The sequence below is a fragment of the Cyprinodon variegatus genome, unplaced genomic scaffold (assembly GCF_000732505.1).
Source record: "Cyprinodon variegatus isolate N-32 unplaced genomic scaffold, C_variegatus-1.0 Scaffold158, whole genome shotgun sequence".
Lineage (NCBI taxonomy): Eukaryota > Metazoa > Chordata > Actinopteri > Cyprinodontiformes > Cyprinodontidae > Cyprinodon > Cyprinodon variegatus.
Window position 1 is genome coordinate 20,449 of NW_015150611.1, and position 9,304 is coordinate 29,752.

Below are 9,304 nucleotides of genomic sequence, written 5' to 3' on the forward strand. Positions count from 1 at the left end.
CTCAGGGACCCAGAGTGGAGGCTGTGGGGATCGAATCGGCTTCTTGAAACCTTCTCAGAGCACAAGTGCACTGCACTGACCACTAAGCACACTCCCCAACTGTTTTATTTTCACCATTTGCTATTCTAAAATGAAAGCCTATAATTTCCTTTTTGTGCATGCTTATATTAGTTTAAATTCAATGTGTCACAGTTCCTGCATCTGCAACATTGAATTTTCTGAAAGCCGGAGGCTGAGTCAACCTTTACTCAAATCATCTTCACAGTATCACCCCAGTGACTTATTAAATCTGTCCACATTTGCATTTGTTCATTCAGCTAAATTAAAACAAAACAGGACAGCAATGCAATGGCTGCAGCAGTAATAAGATAAATTTGATATTATTCTTGAAAATGCTCTCTGATCTTCAGCAACCAACCACATCAGCTCACCACCGTCAACCGATCTTTTATAAAGAAAAAACACATTCCTGCTAAATTAGCCCTTAGAAATAAAGAGGCTGGAAGAGTTGGGCTATAGATTCAATAGCTCATATGGATACAAAATGACCCATTAGTTAATGCAACATTTCATTTCCCTTTAGGATTAATAAAGTATTTTTGAATTGCATTGAATGATCAAGACATCTGAGTCCAAATCTGGCATAGCAAGCCAAATGTGCAGATGCTTAGTTGTGTAGCAGGCTGAGTTGTGGATTTGAAAATCTTTTAAGCTGGACTCTGAATGTAGATCAGACTTTGAGGAGGTGCAGTCCAATGCTGTTTGGCTTGCTACAAAGAAGGATGAGTGTCTGAGTGAATGTGGATAGGTGATTCAGGTTATTCAACTGAAGTTCTGCCTAGGCGTCATTAACATAGTGTATAACTTCAGAAAAGTAATATATTTCAGAATCCCTATTATGTGACATTCATTTGTTGATGCTAAGAGAACAACTTTACTTATAAAAAATATAATCCTCATCATGTTATTATCAAAAATATTGCTCCTATTTTCCTTTTGATCTTGTCATGCAGAATAATATGCCCTGGAAATAAGATAAATTAAAACTGATTCTGTTGAGAAAATATGAAGGAAATTTGAATATCCCTTAAGGTGGATTTCCTTTTTTCTCAGGATATGAAAAAGACATAAAAGACCCAGAGGTACAAACAAACATGATATTTTCATATTTTATGACCGAGTTTGCTGTTTTTATCATGAAAAGGTCAAGGCTTAACATTTTATTGTCTTCACGTGTTTGTAATAACAAAAAAGTTAATGATTAGTCACTGCTAATTCAAATAATATTTAAGGATGGGTCACCACGCAATGCACAAAGTTGACCTACAAAGACTAAAAACTTAGAATGGGAATGATGATGTTTTATCAGGCATTGCTGTTCTGTTCTCTCTACACTGCTCAGCTTCAGGCTTCAACCAACAATGAAATTGTTTCCAATTTAAGGCAAACTGGATCACAGGTAGGAGATACAGGAAATCTATCTGAACCCCAACAACCATTACCACAGGACATCAATACTGTACTCAGAGTGATGAGCGCCTCATTGGCTGGACTACAGGTAGAGATGAAGTACCTACAGAGAGATTATGAAGGTGTGTTGAATCACAGCAGTGTAGCTTTTACAGTAGTTTATTGGAATGAACGATTGATATGTACTGATATAAATGTAACATTAGTGTTTTTCATTTTGTTTTTTGTTACTCAACTAGTTAAAACAAGAGAACTGGAGATGCAGAAAGATGAACTTGACAAGCTGAAACAACTGTACCAAGGTAATTAGATAACAGCTGCTATTATTAATGCTGTTGTGAAAAAATTATATTGTACCTAGATCCAAGTCTAAATGAGTAGTACGGTAATCAAATGGTTTAGAGAAAACATCTGCAGGGACAACTGCAGAATGTTAGGTAATTTTGACAATAGAGTGTGTAAATCCAAAATCCATGTTTACATGATGACATAGCATCACCGTTTTATTCACAAAAAATAATGATGCTAAAATACTTGTTATTTTGCTGCCATATTTTCAGCTCAAGCAGGAGATCTGAGCAGTGTTGAAGATCAAGTGGAGGTTCTGAAGAGAGAAGGAGAAGGTTAAAAATCCTATAATTTCTAAGACTCACATTTCATTCATTTTATTAATTTTATTCTTTTTGCAAAAGATTTCTGGATGTTTTTCTATTTTCCCATTAATGTTGCCGTTAGTTAATGTATACACAGAGATATGTCTGCCAGGAGTATTTGTTTCCTGATCACAGATTGAAAACAAAAGAACTGGTCATGTGTTGAATATTGGCGCTATTTGCTAAAACTGAATGGAACAATTATGTTGATATGCTAATATTCACATCGAAATAACATTACAGTTCTTGCTTTACTATACCACACTAGCTAAAACGAGAGAACTGGCGCTGCAGAAGGATGAGCTGGACAAGCTAAAACAGCAATACCAAGGTAAGTCAACAATGAAAACATGAATTTAAAAATGAACTTTAGCTTCACTTAAGGTATGAAAAATTACTTTGTGTCAACATCACTTTTTTGATATCAGAAAATAGATTTTGACAATAGATTTTGAAAAAACAAAATCCACGTTTACATGATGACATACCATCACCGTTTTATTCACAAAAAATAGTGAGGCTAAAATACTTGCTATTTTGCTGCCATGTTTTCAGCTCAAGCAGGAGATCTGAGCAGTGTTAAAGCCAAGGCAAACATCACTGAAGATCTGGTGGAGGTTCTGAAGAGAGAAGGAGAAGGTTAAAAACCCTAAAGTATTCTCAAACCATTGTATTATTGGGATTTATTATAGATGCTATAATTTACAAGGTTCACATTCCCCCATAATCAAAGTTCTTAACATATCAACAACTAATATAGTGTAAAATATAGAGATCAGAATGGAAAGATCACTATGACATCGATAATTTCTAAGAGTCTGTGACTTATTCTTTTTGCAAATGATTTCTGGATGTTTTTCTATTTTCCCATTAATGTTGCCATTAGCTAATGTATACACAGATGTATGTCTGCCAGGAGTAATACTTTTCACAGATCGATAAACAAAAGAACTGGACATGTGTTATGAATGTGGTGCTATTTAATAAAACTAAATGGAACAATTGTGTTGACATGCTAGTATTCACATAGTATTCACTTTGGTTACTATACCACATTAGAAAAAACGAGAGAACTGGCACTGCAGAGGGATGAGCTGGACAAGCTAAAACAGCAGTACCAAGGTAAGTGTGATGGTCCGAGCAGTCAAAGGAAATTCAGGCACAGGTTTAGATTCAAAAAGTATTCTTTTTATTGAACCCAAAACAACCCAAAAACTTGGGTCAATAAAGAACAAATTACAAAGTTGGGCCCATAAAAGAGGTCAAAGTAACAGAATTCAACTCAGGCTAACAAAAAGACCTACTGAAACAAACAGACCTCCTACATGAGACAAAGGGGAAACTTAAATACTGGCTGATGAGGCCACATACAGTAGAAGATACAAAGAGGGAAACACACAAAAATCTAACTGAAACTAACAGAGGAAAATCACATTCCCCCCTCTTGCTGATGAGTAGTGGTGTAAACCAATTTGCAGTTTCAATAGGCTGGCTCCACCCCTTCTCCATCTCTGTTCTCCTGAAGGACTGGAGCAGCCGGTACTGAGGTGACTCAAAAACAAACTGCTTAAATCAAGCAGAACATAACAGTGTAAACTAAAATGTGCACACTTATTCTAGAATACAGTGTTATGCCTTTCCTTACAAAAAATATTCTGTAAATTAAAACCTAAATTTAAAGAAATCCCTATATAAATGTAATGAGACTGGCTGGCCTATTGTGTGATGTGATTAAATGTTACCGCATTTGGGTGGCTGTAATTGCAGCCATCACAGTAAGTCAACAACATGAAAACATGAATTTAAAATTAACTTTAGCTTCTCTTAAGGTATCAAAAATTACTTTGTGTCGACAGCGCTTTTTTTAATATCAGAAAATATATACTGAAGCAAAATTTGCTATGATGACGGATACATTTGCATCATATCTATATAGTTGACAAGAAAGAACACGGCTTACCTTACACTCATTTTTAGGCTTCCATATCTAAGACTGAAACCAATTAATTCCTTATTGTTCTTAGATGTCTTCTCGTAACTGAGAAACTAGCTCACTATGTAACAGTGATGGGTTCAGCTATACCGAATCCTCACCACATATGTCAGGCTCATAGAGCAAAACGCTGGCTGTGTCCGAATGTCCGCCATCACCCCTGTATAGAGCATAGGCCATTCAATGAGAATGTCTAGTGGATGAAAAAGTAGTGGATTCAAAATTTCCCACAATGCACCTTGAAAAGTAGTGTGCTTCCATGGTCACTAGACAAGCAAATATACATATACCAGAATGCTGTGCAATAGGCCTCCTTGCAAAGCATCATGGGATTTGATTTTGGGAGAGAAATAACAAAGATGGCACAGGCACTGTGCAGGGAGCGTGGCAACAGAGCCGACGTGAGTTAGGGGTGTTGACAGCTGGGGAAGGCTCGGCCTGATCTATTCTATAGCCAAAGTATTTCGGGCCCATTATTTTTAAAGGACCCAGCCGTCAAAATCCAAACTCTTCATGACGCCTCATCAACCAATCACCACTGTGTAATACTACTGCCTGTTAACTTTAAAGATAAATTAAAGTTTTCTAATGATACTGCCACCTATTACCAAACACAAAACCTTTTTTATTCTTTACTTTTTTCACCTTACCTGGAGCTTTCATTGGTGTTTAAGTTAAGCGGGATACCGCCGCCTTCTGAGTTTCCACAACATCCATCTTAATATAACGCTTTGATTTTTTGCTAGGTGGAACCCATTCAACATTGACGCGCTTGACATCACATCCGCCAAACAGCGCAGGAAATTCAAACCCAGAATAAATTAAGAAAAACAGGCTATAGGCTTATTAATGCATCCATGCTGTACTACTGAGTTGTCAGTCTGTTCAGCAAACAATGTTTATGTTATGAAGTGTCAATAAAAAATGCTATTTTAAAGATATTTTTCATTAAGAACTTACATCAAGCCCCTGTATATTATGGATTCTTTGTTTTTTGTGAAACATGCTTAAAACAAAAAAGCTACACAGCTTGAGTTATTTTGCCCTTTAAAATAAGGGCAAAATAAGAAGAAATGGTTATTCAGATTTGGAGGGAAAAAATCTTAGATTATATTTATAAGCCATAACAATCAGCCATAGTTTTAGCATAATGTCAATAGAATTCTATAAGATGAATAAATATCATGCTTTGATAATGATTGTTTTATTTTTTATGACTTCAGCTCAGACAGAAGAACTGATCAGTGTTAAAACCAGAGCAAATGTCACTGAAAACCAGGTGGAGGCTCTGAAGAAAGAAGGAGAAGGTTGGTGAATTCAGATATAAATTCCCCAATCACATCTGCTGTATCTATCGAAATATAATCTAAACTGGATTGTGTATTCCTGTTGTAAAAATATAACAAATTTATTTTAGATTAAGTGGATTTTTCTTGTTTATACAAAACAAAGCAGCTGACTGTAATTAAATTCAAGCAGAATCCTTATACTCATTTCCTGTCTTGCAGTGAAACGAGTGGCTTTCTCAGCTTCATTGTTGGACTCTGGTTCAGGAAATTCTGGTCCATTTAACACACACACTGTTCTGGTCTTCAGGCATGTTGTTGCAAATATCGGAAATGCCTACAACCCAAACACAGGTAGATCATTTTATGATGATGATGATGATGATGATGATAATGATGATGATGATGATGATGATGATGATATATTCCAGGGTTTTTCACAGCGCCAGTTAGAGGAACCTACCACTTTGAGTTCTATGTATTTGGTATTGGACATCCATCACATCCCACAGGTGCTTGGCTGGTCAAGAATGGCGAACATATTTTCATGGCTCATGAACATCAGACTAATGGTGGAGCCAAATGCTCTAATGGAGTGACATTGCTGTTAGAGGTTGGAGATGTTGTGTTTTTACGTCAGAGTTCAAATTCGATAATTCATGATAACCAAAATCACCACACAACCTTCAGTGGTCATCTGCTTTTCACCATGTGAGAACCTAATAGCCTGACTTTCTACAGCAATATTCACTGAGCTAAATTTACTATTTTGATTTTTTTCTCTGTAGTTTTGTTGACATTAAAATGATAATTAGACCAAAGTAATCTTTATTAACTGTTATGGTTTTACTTTTTGTTAAAAAATAATTTCCCTTATATATAACTATGCAGGCATAACAAAAGACAAAATGCTTTGTGTATAATAGGCTTTATCACTGTATATTTAAAAGTCTCATTTTTAAAACTATTTTAATTTAATATCTTTTAAAATTATTCAAAGGTGAAATGTAGGTTTCTGTTTTCTCATGCTTTTGTCATTTTTATACAGAATATCTTAGCCTGTTCTATACCTTGCTTTATGAGTTCTCTGATTTGATGTGATTTATTAAGTGACTTCCATTTTGCGCACTATATTGTTCACATCTGTTGTTTAAAAATGTTATTCTTTAATAAAGGTTTGTATATTGCTCCATTACCCGATACTCCACACTGTATGATTTCTATTTTGAAAGCAGAAAATGTAATGTTCATTGGCTGTTTTTTTTTATGAATATAAAATCTTAGAAGTCTTAGAACATGTTTTTTATCTTTCCTTATTTTGAAGCACGATTAGATTGAATTCTAATTGAAAAGGTAGCAGTAACTTGCCATGTTCAAATTAATAATGTTAAATAACCAAAATGGTTGTTTTTTTTCTGCATGTTGATAATGATGTTGGTAAAAGAAAGTGAAGCAATTCTGTATGAAATATGAGGATGCATTTCATTTTCTATATTTCTATCTCTTTAAAGAGTAATGAATATAATTTTAGTAGATATCAGTAGTCTAAGACATGGCAGAGGAGAAAATTTCAGCCTTCAGGTCAGCGGTGGCTGGTGGAGTCATCACACTAAGTCATCACACCAGTATATTTATATGAATGCCAAGAACAAAAAACATTCTTAAAACACTTTATAAAAACAAAGCATAATTTCATTTACAGATTTACTTTTTGTACACAGATCCTGCCCTTTTGAGGCTTTGTGAAAGTAAATGTGTTTTGCGTGGTCCAATATGGTGTCACAAACCTAAAAACATACCATTTTAATACAGGAGAAGCTTTTAGCTTTATATTTTTTGATATATAAAAACTATTTATTTTCCAAGATATGTTTTTATTGAAGAGCAACTGTGCAAATTAAACATCTAGAAAAAGTACACTATATTATAATATAGTGGGTCCTTCAAAGGCAGTAAAACTAAAGAGGCAGGAAGAATTGGGCTATAGATTCAGTAGCTCACCTGCATACAAAATAACCAATTAGTTAATGCAACATTTCATTTCCCTTTGGGAATAATAAAGTTGTTTTTTTTGTTGTTGCATTGAATGATCAAGAAATCTGAGTCCAATGCTGATTGCATTGAGGAGAGAGAGACAGAAGGAACAACTGTCCCTAAGAGAATACCAGAATATCTTGTTGGGAGCCATTACAAATGCCCATTACACTTGCCCACCGGATTCGCACTTTTAGATACAATAGTAGCCATTTCCCAATTTCCTTGATCGTGAATTCCTTTTTTAACATCAATCTTTGTAGTAGAATATTCTTTCTGTCATAATTTGTGGACATTAAGATCTAAATTGCTTACTTACTTACTTTACTCATCTGTAATTCCCTACTTTGTATGTAATACTGGTTGCCAGGTTTGCAGAAAAAGCTGCAGGTCAGGAACACTCATGCAAAATAAAACAATGATTATCTAATCATTTATTTGCTAATAATAGTAATAGATATGAACACAACTGCAGTGACTGAGCAAGTCACATGACTCAAGTCATATGACTCAATTCGCAGGTCAGGAAGGGCAAATCAAAGTCAAGTATTTTCTTTCTTTTATTCAAGCAAGTCATAAGTCACAAATCTGGTGACTTGAGTCCCATATCTGGTTACAAGTAACCTTTTGTATCAGGTAGAACTACAGTACTGTAGGACAGATGACAGTAGATGTAATAGATAGCAGAAGAATAACAGCATATCATCACACTGCCCATTTTAAACAGGACTGAAGAGCCCATTGCTTAAAATAAAATGTCAAAATCTAGTTCTTAACCATTTTTTATTATATCTCATGTCATAGGTCCGTGACACCATTACGTGCCATCCTAAGCAGAGGTTTTTCTTCACCAAGCACATGTAGGTAGATGTCTTTGACAAACTGAAGCCATTCGGCTTGGCCATCTCAGGATGCATCGATGGTTTTTCGAAAAGCATAATGTGGCTTGCTTGTGAGGCAGCAAACAAAAAAAACATCTGTCATTGTCCAGCATAATATAAACTGTGTCAAGAGTATTGGAGTGATACCATTGAGAAAACGAGCAGACCACAGAGAACTGTGGCAACAATGCACTGTACCCTCCACCATGCGCATACGGATTATAATGCTGGGTCATCAAGCCACAGTTATGGATCATCCACAGGGAATCAACGCATCGAGACATTGTGGGTGGGTACATATCTGTGTTTTTCAGACGTGAAGTACAGTAAAAACTGTTCATGGTCTGAAATCCATGGAAGCATACAGACTGAGTTAAAACAGATCTATAAAATACATCCGAACTCTTCATTTTAGTAATATACTTTGTAAGCTGCATGTTATTGAAGCAAATTTTGCTAGTTTGGCAGTCAGTGATACAAAATATATCAGTGATATTAATTTTAGTTTTACACATAGTGTATCTCAAAAAATTACATATTGCTGTGCAAAATAATATCCTGCAGATAATGAATAAATGATTAACTAGAACTGGAGTTATAGTTAATTATTTAACCTATTCAAAATCGGGGGTGAAATCAATTTAGTGTTCTTAGTTGAATAATTGTAGCTTTAATTTGCTTACTTACCAGGGTTTGTGGTTTCACCTCTGGAGGATTTCTGGACTGGCTGTTAAAATCCAGGTATCCACACCAATCTAGTGACCCAGGCTAAGTTATCAGAAGAGCTATTAATTATCAATAAAGAACCTTTTTATCTCTGTTTATTCACACTATTACCAAAGGGGGTGGATCTGGCCTGAGTGATAAATCGTCCTCTGTATGAAACACAGAACCACTACAAGTTAAACAATGACGTCTTTATTCCAATAATTCAGGATTACAGAAAATCTAAGATCTATGCGAACACTACACGATAGTAGAAAATAA